The sequence below is a fragment of the Rhincodon typus genome, chromosome 17 (genome assembly GCF_021869965.1).
Source record: "Rhincodon typus isolate 14 chromosome 17, sRhiTyp1.1, whole genome shotgun sequence".
Lineage (NCBI taxonomy): Eukaryota > Metazoa > Chordata > Chondrichthyes > Orectolobiformes > Rhincodontidae > Rhincodon > Rhincodon typus.
The window spans coordinates 19593922-19608340 of NC_063348.1; the positions used below are offsets into that span (position 1 = coordinate 19593922).

Here is a 14419-nt window from a genome sequence, read left to right on the forward strand (position 1 = left end):
AGGTCACTCCTCAGCCTCTGACGCTCCAGGGAAAATAGCCCCTGCTATTCAGCCTCTCCCTATAGCTCAAACCCTCCAAACCTGGCAACATTATTCATAATTTCCCATAATAAATTAAAGAATGAAATTTTATGTCACATTATTACATCTGTACATCTACATTCTACGAAATACTATAGCACTGGTTTTCACCTAATAAATGCAGGAGAATGTGGCCTTTTTGGATTGGATGCTTGATTTATATCCCAATGAATTTTGGTTCTATTGAAGTCAATTGAGCATCCAACCTGAACTTGCTTTCATTCTCCCCAAGCATTACGTGAAATTGGCAATCACATTTTATTCTTTGTGTATTAGAGTACAAGCATATAAGAGTTACGCTTTATAAGCAGAGCAATGTATGTTGCAACAAGAGTTTCAAAGCACACACATACTGTAAGAGTAAGAACACGACCTCCAACATTGGTCCAGTTGTCAAACGCAACGTGTTGTATAGTAATCATACATAGACAAAAGAAAAACCTACGGATTTTACCCTCAGTGAATGCAACATTTGTTGTTCTCAGCAGTGCTGCAACTAGCCTTTATGTTCTAGACAATGAAAAAAAAGTCCCTTGCAATTTTCATTGTTGATCTCCACTTGAGAACAGAGTAGATTCGACAGTTGTATCGTGCCGTTTTAGCAGCCATTGATTGAATTACCTTGGCCTTCATTTTAACTCCCTTGTGGAAATGCAACAAAATGAGTAGCCTACCAGTTTAGGAGTAGCAGAAAGCAGACTGGATGGATTTTAGTGATTGGGTCTATTCAGCATGCTGCTTGGGGTAAGTTTAAAAGAGGGTAATGTTTAAAAGAGATGGGAGGGGCAAGTTTTACTTTACACAGAGGGTGGTAAGTGCCTGGAACGTGCTGTCAGAGGTGGTAGTGGAGGGAGATAGAAAAGCAGTGTTTAAGAGTCACCTTGACAGATATGTGAATAGGCAGGTAATAGAGGGACATGGATCACCATTTGGCAAAAGGTTTTTAGTTTAGAAAGGCATCAGTACAGTCTTGGTCGGCTGCAGGACCTGTTCCTGTGTAGTACAGTTCTTTGTGCTTGTCAACTTTCCTACCAAACAGTAGGAAGTCACTCAAAGCAGCTATTTGGCTATTAAAATCAAAAGTAGGCCATTGCTACTATGGCTTTCGCCTAAGTTAAGCTCTGTGTAGGGAAACAAAGAATTTGGCAACTTAACATTGTACATTGAAGATTTAGAAAGTAATTGATCATGCTGATTTTAGAAGTGTTTTCATCAATACTTGTGTTCTTCGATGCAAATTTAACACATCTATTTCAAGCACCCAATGTGAAAATACGTTTCTGGAAAGGTATAAGAGAATAGATTTGGTGCCCGACCAACTTCCTTAAACTGAAGACAGAATTAACCGTTGTTGCACCAGGCACGCATTTTCTACACCAACCACGCATTTTCTACACCAGCCATCCTGTGATTCTGAGTGACATGGACAATTATGTATAAACTGGTGCTCAACTGGGGATAAGTTCATGTTATGGCTCCAGAACAAATGTTGTAGCCTTTCATTAGCACCTTTTATGTCATCTGCAAAAAATCCTTTGGACATTCTTTTATTCCTAACAGCTTAAAGTAGACTAGTTAAAATTATTAGAAGACCATGAGCTGTCTCATACTCATCACAATAATGATACAGGCAAGCAGCTCAGTGACAATCTTAATACATGTCACATCAGAGCTTTGTATATTTCTGTTAATATTGGTTGGTTTAAAAAAAAAGGATCCCCAGAAATTGTTATTCTGGTCAAATGGTTTTCTATTGTCTTCAGTAAGAAGGTAACTGATGAGGTTATTTTACACTGTCTTGCTAAACATTGCAGAGTTTGTGTGATGGTCCTGTTCACCTATCACAAATAGCTATGAAACAATGACTCAAGAATAACACCCTTTAAAATTTCAGAGTCTGCACTACCAACTAAACTGACATGAGAAAAAGCAGCAAGTGCCTTTTGCTTCGAGATGACCTGAGTGTTTTTTTTATTCACTCGTGGCTCATGTTTGCTCTTTTATTTCACTTGTGGTAACTAATTAACAATTCAAATGACTGGGTAAAAATATCAATAGAATAAAATGAACCCCTCTTTAAAATTTGATTGAATAAGATGATGGGTCCCAAGTTCCACAGTTTCACTTACCAGATGTATACCTTTGGATATATGTTTCTTGGACCGAGAAGGAGATCATGGCTACTTCAATTTCTCCTGATCTCACTCATGTTCCTCTCATTGTCTCTGTTCTAGTCCTTTCTCATGCAAAAACTGAACTAAAATTCACTTCGTCAGCTGATTTGGTCTTTTTCATTATGAACCAAGTTATTTCATATTCTGACCATATTAGGCTGTTTACTTGTTTCGGTTCTATTCACTTTTAAATTATTAAAGTTTTGAGTCATCTTTCTCACCTGTGTAAAAAGTATCCCAGTTCACTATTAGTCATGGTTCTGCATTTAAGTTGATAGCAGACATTTTCTTGGTGTAAGCCATTTCCATAAGTAGAACCACACATCTAACATTGTTGCAGTTGTCTTCCATCGCCCATCTGACTCACTCAATTTTAGATGTCAACCATGTTTCTCCCTTGACACCTGAATTAAATAGTCTACCTTTTACATATGCCCAATATGCATACCATCAATATTGTAAAAACAGAAGGAGAAAACACTTGGTGAGGCGAAACCAGACATACAATACTAAGCTAACAAGGTGTAAAGCTGGATGAACACAGCAGGCCAAGCAGCATCAGAGGAGCAGGAAGGCTGACGTTTCAGGCTGTTTCATCATTGGACAGTATGTGAATGTACAGAGCAACATGACTGAATTAAGTGAGACTGATTAATGAGGCTGCACATCAACCACGTATTTTGCTTGATTTAAAACAAATTTCTGACAATTCGCCACTGTTTAAACTTTATGAATCTTGAGGAAAACAGTTCAACATGTTCAAACAGTTAACTATCATGGAGTGTTTATGTCCCTTTTAATCAATCTGCCAGTTCAGAAGCAAAAGTGGGATAGAAGATTGAGGCTGAAGTGTTTCTCAATGGCTGATTCAGACTATGAAATTATTTATCTTTGCAGAAACAATGCTTAGCCAATCAACATTTTCAAAGCCATTTTTAACATTTAATTTAAACTCGCATGAATACATTTTGTTTTAAATGCCCAACATCCAACAATGCTCTTTCCCACATTTTGTAGAAGTTGCAAAATATGCCTCTCTCCAAAATGAATGATTTTGAAGATGATTTGTAAGGTTGCCAGGCATAGCTCTGTATTATCCTATTTTTAGCTATCTGTGATTATCAAGGATGATTTGTCTCTCTCCTGCTGCAGGTTCCAGGAGAGATTAATTAAATATTCTGCACTGAGATTCAACATAAGGGGCCCTCATGGTGTACTGGTGATATTCCTATTTTTAAGGTAGGAGGTCTGGGTTCAAGACCCACCTGCTCCAGAGGTGTACAATAACATCTTTGAACAGGTTGATTAGAAAATGTGATTCAACACAGGTACTCACCAATAGGTAATTCCACTCTTAACAGGACAACCAAAATTTATACTAGGAATTTGCAACATGAGAGGCATTGGGGCTTGAATTTTAGCCAATGTCAAAACCACTGTATTTTCGTTTGTCAACTCAATCTTGTTGTGGGTCATTTTCAAAAGGGCTGGAGGAGCTACAGGTTTACACACTCAAACCTAAAGGCCATTAATGCCAATTAAAGGATGTTATCTTGGATTTTCTAGTCAGCTTCAAGAATACTGCAAGCAGCGGGGATCTGGAGGCACCAAACCAGCAACAGGCTCCCTTCCCACATTTGTAATCAGGTTGCAGAAGCCAGTTTTTAGTGTAAAGTTTAAGAAGTTGGGGGGAGTTGATGCTCCCTTTTAGAAGCGTCTTCTCCCCCACTCACCTCCAATTGCAGCATGCTCTTCTTTCAATTTGGATAGCGTCTGATTGATAGGCTCTGTTTCAAGAGCTTAGTCACCCTCCTTAATTGGAAAGGGAACCTGTCATCTGGTCACTAATTGGCTGCCCAAGGAAAATCACTTTGCGTAAAAGTATGAGCTTCTAACCCATATTAGAGACTGGTGATGGCCTTCAAAAAGCTACAGAGAAAATCTATCCCTTTGTGCATACAGCCTACAGTGATAATATTCCTTCCATGGATACAATTGTTAGAATGTGTGGTGATTTCATAAACTATGTATGGGAATACACTTTGACAAGTATGCCAATAGCTTGAAAATATCTATTTGAAAATATGATTAATTGTCCAATTGATTCAGAAATATGAATACAAATATTCATTTACTGTAATAGAATTATAAATTGAAAATGTACAATCTTGAGAAAGCAATTATAGATATTACATGGTGCAACCGGAGAAAAGAAATTGCAGTTTTCTTTCCACAAAATATTCTGAGTACTTTATTCATATTTGGTCACTGGATGTGGTATTCACAAGCAACGCCAGTATTTATTACCCAGCCATGAATACCTTTGAAGGTGATGATACTGCAGACCATGTGGTGATAGTTTTCATACAGGGCTGTCAGGACAGAGTCCCAGAATTTTGTCCTGGCAACATTGAAGGACCAATACTACACTTCCTATCCAGGAGAACATGAGATTTGGAGGGGAACATTGCAGTTGGCAATGTTTCTATGAGATTGTAAAAGTTGTTGGTTTCAGAAATGCTGAAGATAGCTCAACAAATTGGTCAAGCACAACAGGCTTTGGAACACACATGGAGAAAGTAGATATGAGAAGAATGAACATTTAAGGCAGTAGACGAGGCGACAATCAAGCAAGCTGCTTCATCTTGGATGAAATTCCCGAGTGTTGTTGCAACCACATTCATCTAAGTAAGTGGGCATCATTCCATCACATTCCTGACTTATACATTATAGTTGGTGGTTCGGTAATCAGTTAGCTCAACTGACTTGATAGCTAGTATGCAAAGCAGGGTGATGCCAAAAACATGGGTTTAACTTCTGTGGGTACCATGAAAGTCTGCCTTTTCAACCTTGCCCCTCACCTGAGATGTGGAGAATCTCAGGTTAAACTTACTACTAGTCATCACTCTCTGACAAGAGAGCAACCTAACTATCCTCTGAGACTACGGCAACTTTACCTTTTGCTGAGTTGGACAGGTTTTCAAGGAGTCAGGAAGCAAGAAAATTGACTGCAGTTAAGAGAATTGAGGGACAAACTCAAATTGATAATTGGAAGGAATGAGAATTTTGTTTTCTTTCACTTATCTACCCTTCTCACTCTACAGGAATAGGTTCTTGCTCTATTGGTGAGCAAGCCAATAAGGTCTATTCCATTGTTAAGCTTAAATAGTTTACATATTGGTGGCAAAATTAATAAAACACATAGAAAAGCAGCAGGTTGCTTTGTTCTGGACAGTGTTAAGTTTCTATATGTTGCTGGAGCTGCAGTTATCCAGGCAAGTGGGGAGTATTCCATCACACTCATAACTGGTACCTTGTAGATGGTGGACAATCTTTGGGGAGTTAGGAAGTGAGTTACTTACTGCAGGATTCCTAACCTCTGATCTATTCTTGTAGCCGTAGTACTTACATAGCTAGTCTAGAGCAATTTCTGATCAATGGTAACAGAATGTTGACAGTAGGGTATTCAGCGATGGTAATATCATTGAATGTCAAGGGGCAGTGGTTAGATTCTCTCTTCTTGAAGATAATCATTGCCTGGGACTTGTTTTGCACACATTACTTGCCACTTGTCAGCCCAAACCTGAAAATCTTGCCTGTCTTGCTGCATTTGTTTTTGGACTGCTATGGTATTTGAGGAGTCACAGTGCTGAATATTGTGCATTCATCAACAAACATTCCCACTTCTGACCTATTGATTGAAGTAGCTGAAGATGGTTGAGCCTACTATGAGGAACTCCTGCAGAGATGTCCTGAAGCTGAGACAACTGACCTCCAACAACCACAACCATCTTCCTTTGTACTAGATAGGACTCCAACCAGCAGAGAATTTCTCCTCCCTGATTCTCATTGTCTCCAGATTTGCTAGGGTGTCCTAATGCCCCATTATTGAGGTTAGGGATACTTGTGGAGCCTCCTCCTCCAGTATGTTATTTAATTGCCCACCACCATTCACGACCAGATGTGGTGGGACTGCAGAGCTTATATCCAATCTGTTGGTTGTGGGCTTGCTTAGCTCAGTCTATCACATGTTGTTTTCTCTGTTTGACATACAAGTGAACCTGTTTCATAGCTTCACAATGTTTGATACCTTATATTTACATATGACTGGTGCTGCTTCTGGTTTTCGTCCTGCATTCCTCAATGAAGAAAAGTTGATGCCCTGGCTTGTTGGTAACGGTACAGTGGAGGATACACTGAAGGTTGCAGATTATGGGTGGAGCACGATTATGGGTGGAGCACAATTCTGCTGATGGCCCATAGCAAAGTGGACCATTTGACCCTCGAGCCTATTCCACCATTCAGTAAGATCATGGCCTTTTTTGTTCTTTCTTGGGATGTGGGCATTGCTAGCTGGGCCAGCATTTATTGCCCATTCCTAGTTGCTGTTGAGAAGGTACAGGTGAGCTGCTTTCTCAAATTATTTCAGTTTATTTGATGTAGGTAGATCCTCCAATTCACAATGGAGGGAGCTCCAGGATTTTGATTCAACAACAATATATTTCCAAATCATGATGGTAGGTATTTTTGGATGGGAACCAGCAAGTTGTGATCTTTCCTTGTATCATATGTTTGTAAGTTACTTGGCAGTACCACAAGACATAGGAGCAGCATTAGGTCACTTGGCCCATCGACTTTGCTCCACCATTCAATCATGGTTGATATGTTTCATAAAACCCATTCTCCTGTCTTCTTCCTGTAACCCTTGATCCCATAACTAATCAAGAACCTATCTATCTATCTCTGTTTTAGATGTCTCAATGACTTGGCCTCCACAGCCTTCTGAAGCAATGAGTTCCACAGATTCATGACTCTCTGACTAAAGAAATTCCTTCTCATCTCATTCGTTCACTCTGAGGCTGTTTCCTCGGGTCCTGGTATCTACTACTAGTGGAAACATCTTCTCCACATCCACTGTGTCCAGGCAACTCAGTATTCTGTAACTTTCAATAAGATCCCTGATCCCTCTCATCCTTCTAAACTTAATTGAATACAAATCCAGAGTCCTCAACTACTCCTACTATGACATGCTCTTCATTCTCGGGATCATTCTTGTGAACCTCCTCTGGATCCCCTCCAAGACCAGCACATCCTTCCTTAGGTATGGGACCCAAAACTGCTCACAACATTCCAACTTGGGTCTACCACAGCCTTATACAGGCTCAGCAGTACATCCCTGCTCTTGTGTTCTCATCCTATCAAACTGAATACTAACACTGCCTTTGCCTTCCTGACTGCCAACTGAACAAAATATCTAACCTTTAACCTGCTCTTGTAACCAGGATATTTATTCACTTTTATAGTTGATTTAATGTTCAATGGTGACAAGCAATATCATTAACACCATGCTGGTGGTGAAGGATTCATTGATGGTAATTCTGATGAATATCAAGGAGGTCTTTTGACTTTCTTGTTGGAGATAGTTATTGCCTGACATTTATGATGCATAAATGCTGCTTGCCAATTAACAGTCCAAGCCTGAATGTTACCTAGGTTATGCTGCATGTTGGCTTGGACTACATCATTATTTTCAGAGATGCAAATGAAAGTGAAAACCCTGCAAACATCCAACTTCATATCTCATACTGAAGAGATGGTCATTGCTGAAACAGCTGAACATGGCTGGATGGAGGACACTGCCATAGGAGCTACTCATGGCAATGCCCTTGGGACAGATTTATTCACCCTCAAAAAATCAAAACAGACTTATTTTGTTATGCATAGTTCCAGCCAGCTAAGTATCCAAAAACACTCTTGCCTACTACAATTCTCATTGATTACAATTTTACTTGGACTCTTTAATGTCACACGCCCTCAAATATCAAATGTTGTCATGCTGGAAGTAAGCTACTTTTGTACATGTTTGAGCTAAAGCTTAATGATTTATGTAGTTTAGTGGTACTGATAGAGTCAAAACGAAACATTGATGAGCAAGTTACTAGTGATTAACTGCCACTTGTTAGCACTGTCAAAAATATCATCTATCACCTTGCTGATGATTGAGACTAGACTGATAGGCTGTTATTAGTTGGCTTGGATTTGCCCATCATGTGAGAATAGGGCATATGTCAGCACTTTTCCAAACTGTCAAGAAGATGTCAGAACTAAAGTAGGTTGAATCACAATTAGTTTTGAAACGTAAATCTTCAGCACGACAACCACAATGTCCTCAAGGCCCATGGTCTTCACTGTAGCCATTATACTCAGTTTTTCTTGACATCATGTGCAATGAATTGAATTAGCTGAAGGGAGGCATCTTGGATTGGTGGCAGAGTTTAGCTCGGTGGGAAAACCGAGATGAAGTATTCATTCAGCACTTACTGAGCATGATTGCAATAATTCTGTCTATTAATTATTTTCTTTTTGACTACTCTGTGAAGATAGGTGGTTTCATATGTCTGTGGTTGACTCTCTTGGGTTCCAGCCACTTTCCTTACTTTTGGTTAGTAAACTCACTTGGTTTTCATACGTGGTTCACTTTTATTTAAAAAAATTGAGCCAATCAGTAAAGTGTATTTGTATAAGTGAGATATATCTTCAAGAAAATGTTATAAAGAAGTGCAAATGCCAGATATTTAACACAGAGATAGCAAATGCCTATGGTATTAGCCATTGCAAGTCTAATGATCTGCTTGATAATAATATGTGCATTACACTATACATTATTGAATATTATCCTAAGACGGGATCTTCATTTTTTTGGGCAATGAGGTTCAATTGTTCTCAATAGAAAAAGCACAGACCAATCAAATAATCAACTGTTGCTCTGGTCAGTTTCAAGTTACACCTCAGAATCAGCAACATTAAAATTTTGTTCATATCTAATGAATTCTGACATGTTAGTCAGCATATGTAGAAACAGATATTACTTCCAGAATATCTGGCAATGAATTGACACTCAACTCACAGTTTCAACATTACAGGCCACAGCATGATTGGCATTCATACTGTAAAAATGTTAATTAAGGCAACAGGGAGCATTCACTCAAAATTTGATTTCAGCAATATATTGCTGCATCTTCAAATGCTTTCCACCTGCATTCCATTCCCCCGGAAAATAATTAGTACAAGATCAGATAGTTGACAGACTTCCAATTGGACACTGACTTACTGGGGACTCTAAGTCACATATTAGTGTGAATTTAGACCAGGTATTGAATAGAGATTTTTTTAATATAAAAAGTAAAAAGCAGACTTCAACAAACAAACAATGAAGGTTATGAATCTTTGAGCTCAGTGTCAGCAGGAATATGCAAACAACCTTGCACAAGTATAAGTTAATAAAAAATAATGAAATTTAATAAAAACATTCTGGGGTGGCCTTGGAGTGAGGAAAGATTTAGAGATAGAGAGGTGACAGATGCTGTTAGGAATTGGGGAAGAAACAACATCTAAGGTAAGATTAATTGTTCCCTGATTGGGTGAAGGAGAAGTTAACAACATTAACCTGTGACTTATAATGGCCATCTGTTTCTTAGGTCCGTATGAAGCAAGATTTTAATTTGGATAATGAGATGCTTATGTGGCAAAAAAAACTATGTAAACATACCATCTTTTTCTATATTCCTCAATGTTAATGAGCCCTAGAATACACACTTCCTGGATTTCACTTGAATAAACGATCGTAAACCTGTACTCAAGATTTCTGTGGTCAATTAACAGAAGTAACCACAACACTAACATCATTCATTTTTAAAGATATTCTTAAATTGTAACTTTTTTCCTTTTGATTTTGTAGTGTGTGAAGTAGCAAAACAATTATCTTGAACTTTGACTGTTTTGTTCATAAACCCTATTTTGATTTCACTCAAAGGATTTTGCTGTGGGTTTATTTCTAAGAGTGAAACATGAATTAAAAAAAACAGGGTTTGGATTATTTCAATAAGAGACAGGATTAAAAAAGGAGGAAAACATTAAATCACACAATACCTATCTGGGGTCAAGTGAGGAAAAGCAATAACGATTTAAATTCAGTCCCCATTACCCCTTTGTCCACGACACATAGTATGCATCAGCTTAGATAACTTCAGCCCAAGTGTCTTTCAATCAAGCTGACTATCATAAATTTGGGAGGGAAAAATTAGGCAGTATTCCCAGACTTGATCACGATTCAGTGATTTGTGCTGCACAACACAAATATGTGGTTTTAGTTAATATTAGAAAAAATTGCGAACAGCTGATGGCTATCAATATCAACTTGTTAAAGCTAACATGTAAAAAGCTGGTGTTAATTCATTAATTTACAATGTACATAAAATAAGGATCTCTGTAGCACACTGTCGTGTCCCTACCCTTGGACCGAGACCTGGATTCGAGTCCCACCTGCTCCAGATGTGTGTAAAACGATCTCTGAACAAATTGGATAAAGTCCTACATCTTAAACAGGAAACTGTTGTTCAATTTCCTGATGAGAATTCGCCTTCTTGGAGAGCAGCCATTGATAATGTTGTCAAGTTCATTTTGCAGAGTTTCATACACACCCAGATGGCCTGCAGGTACAGCATGGTGTCCGCTGGCACTCCCCATGGGTGCCAGAGAGACTCGAGTACCCTAGGAATCATCAGTCCCAGGAATGACTTTTTTGAAAGTTTTCTTTTGTGGTTTTCTCTTTGTTACAGTGCTCCTTTTAAACAGCTGTCAATTAGTTAATTTAGTTATTTACTCAAACGAATATAAAGACAAAACACTGACATCGGGGAGTATTGAAAATAAAAGCTGTGACAATAAACTGTCTGTCAGGGGCAAGACTGTGTTTTTGTTCCTAACTTACCTACAAGCTAGGATCCAGTTTACAGTTCTTTGTTACTAATAGAAACGAGAAATAAAATTGCTGGAAAAGTTCAGCAGATCTGGGGAAGGGTCACCGGACTCAAAACGTTAACTCTGATTTCTCTCCACAAATGCTGCTGGACCTGCTGAACTTTTCCAGCAATTTTTGTCTTTGTTTCTGATTTCCAGCAACCGCAGTTCTTTCGGTTTTTAAGTGACAAATAGATTTGGATTTGACTGCTATAGCCTTCTGCTTATAGAGCCCAGTGACACCTTTGCTTCACACATGAAACATCACCACATCGGTGGAGCTAAAAAACCAAGAAATAATTAGAGCTTGCACCCTAAAAAGACCACAGGACCCACTGCAGAATATTACATTTAGAGAAGATATGCATCAAGTGACACAAACACAGATGATGTCAAAAGATTTTTCCAAAGGGCCAAAGACTGCATTTCCAAAAGCAAACAAACATAGCTTTGAGTGAAATAAAACTTAACCCTTTAATGGTGGAATGTACACTTAAAATCCATTGAGATTATGGATTTAACAGCAACATTAAACATGATGAGTTCTGAGGAAGGGTCACCGGACCTGAAACGTTAACTCTGTTTTTTCCTTCACAGATGCTGCCAGACCTGCTGAGCTTTTCCAGCAATTTCTGTTCTGTTTCCTGATTTACAGCATCTGCAGTTCTTTCATTTTTTTTTTATTAAACCAGATGACATAGTCAGCTTTCAAAGACACATTGTAAACACCATCCAACAGGCCTCTGACTACATCGCACAGTTCTATCACAAAATTATCATTCCCAAAAGAAATGCAAACCATCAGTGAGAACAGTGAGGGTTTTAATGAATGGTCTGAAAAATTTTACTTGTTCTGAAATTATTTTGAAGAAGAAAATGCATTTTTTCAAATTACATCTAATAGTTAGGCAACGTTTCTTGACTTGAGCAAATCATATTTGCTAACCTTCAATAATCCCATTCTTCTTCCATCTTTGTTACTTACTATTACCTTATTTTGGGCAGAAGCTGTCAGCACCAGTATCGAATACTTCTGGGCCACTTGTATCAGGAGTCTTAGCCTTTAGTATGGACATTCATGGGCATTCAGGGGTTTGAAGAACCACATTATTCAGCATCAATGGGCCTTACTGCACAGAATCTGACATGTACCAAGATGTACGCATACATATACTTTGTTATGCAGTAAAGGAAAGAAAAACTCACTAATCAACAAGCAGAGGCACAGAAAGGTTAGTCATTATTAGAATTTCTATGTGTCTGATGACTCATAGCGTGAGTTAGAGAGAGCGAGAGAGAGAGAGCGCAAGATAGAGAGACAGGAGGCAAGACAGTTAAGGTCAGGCTAAACAGGAAGTGAATGGAGATGGTGTTACTGTAAAACAATTAACAACTACCAACACCAGTGCTGTAAAGGGGATTTGATGTTAGTTAGCATAGCTTTTAAGGCAGTGAGCAATCTGGGTCTGAGTGTGCAGTCTGTAAGCAAAGCAAAGTGATTCCTTAAACAGGTGGAAAAAAGATTCAGAGAGAGAAAAAGGATAAGATAGACTGAGGAAGAATAAAGTTGCAGATCCTCAAACACAGACGAGCTACAGACAGTTGCAGCCATACTGCAGCAGCAATGTACTGGAAGCCAATTAACAGACGACTATTAACCACACATAACATGGACAGCTGGAAGGAGAAGCTACAAATAAACAAACAGGATTGAGAGAAACGTTTCAATTGGAGGATCTGAACATCAATAAGACATACAGTTCACAGAAAGCTTGAGGTTAAACAAATATCATGATCCTTGGATCCAGGACATCTGCAGGAAACACAGCTTTGAATACAGGACGTAAGACAAAACTCATATTTTAAAGACTGAATTAAGCTGATCAAAGGGGTCAACATTTAATAGTTTCAATCACCCTATAAATAAAAAAATGCAATAATAAACAAATGCTTGAAACATACAGCAATAGCTGCTGTTTAAATTAACACCAGACCCTGTAGGGAGCAAATAAACTGGGTTGTCAGAAATAACTTCCACAGTATAAAATGTAGGCTTATATCATTCATATCTCTTTAAAATGTCAACATAAATTAAAACATTTACAGCAAAATAATATATTTTTCAGATTTTTTTTGGATGCACTTAATCTTCTTTTACAATCATCGTTCTGACGTTGTAATAGTCCAGAGTAATTTAGGGTACAAACACCTTGTTTAACAGACCAACATATATATGTAGAATTAGGCAGCAAAAGATGTTCTGATATTTATAAGAGTTTTATTCTAAGTGTATAGTTTAGCGCAAATACCTGTTTCCACCTTTCTCTTTATGGTCTCTTGTTCAGAAGCTTACTCCCACCGTGCAAGAACCATTTTTTTGCAAATAGGCCAATAATCACATCAACAAATCATCCAATAACAAACACTGCCTGCCAGGAGCAGTTTGCGAACAGCCAAAAACTGAAAATCAATAACCAAAGAAAACAAAGGGCTGGGTGGAGAATGGTAAATCAAGACGGTACTTGATGGGAGATAATGCAGTCTGATCCCCTGCGATGCCCACAGATTGTATCCTGAAAGCTTCAAAGGTACTGGTGAATACTGTGTGATCCCACTCCAAGGACACCACATAGACTTATCTTTAAACAACCCACAATCAAATCACCCATTTGACTACTTAATCAAAGGACAAATTACAAGTACTGCCCACTAGGGGCAGTGCAACAATAACAAAAAAATTGGAGGGAGATCAGGGAAACAGGGAGGGGAATTGAAATGGAATTGGCGTGAGTAATAATGTACACCACCCGCTGGGGTGCCTGCCTGTTTCTAAAAGCCTTAAGAATGCTGGTGCTCCCTCTCCAAGGACACCAGGGATTGGACATAGCCGCAGAAGAGAGGCAGACAGTTGGCAGAAGAACAATAACAAAAAACAATGGAAGGGATGGAGGGGCCTAAATTATAATGGAGTTGGAATGGGAAATAATTCACTCCAGTCCCTGAGGTGCCCACACAGAATCTGGCATGTTTCTTAGATAGACATATCCCCAATCACCCATTGTACCAATCAAACAATTAACAAATTACAAGCATGCCCACGAACAAACAAAAAGGGGAGGGTAGGAAATGATGGAGGGCCTAAACTAAAATGGTATTGTAGAGGGAGATGAAACATACTCTAGCCCCTGCAAGGCCTGCCTAGAACCCAGCTCTTTTTGGTATGAGAAAAACACCTCTGAATAGTTTTATTTCAAACAAATCACCCTTATTTTCCAACCGATTAAATTACATGCAAAGTCCGTTAAGGAAAAGGCAGACCACCAAAGATGTGGGAGAGGTAGGGAGAGGGGGAGGGGGCTAAATCA

At 38.7% G+C, this 14419-nt stretch overlaps 1 protein-coding gene across 2 annotated transcripts in view; it reads right to left on the minus strand.

Annotated features, from left to right (window-relative positions):
* syt7a (synaptotagmin VIIa) overlaps window positions 1-14419 on the minus strand; it is a 614610-nt gene that overhangs the window by 100114 nt on the left and 500077 nt on the right. The window lies entirely within an intron of this gene.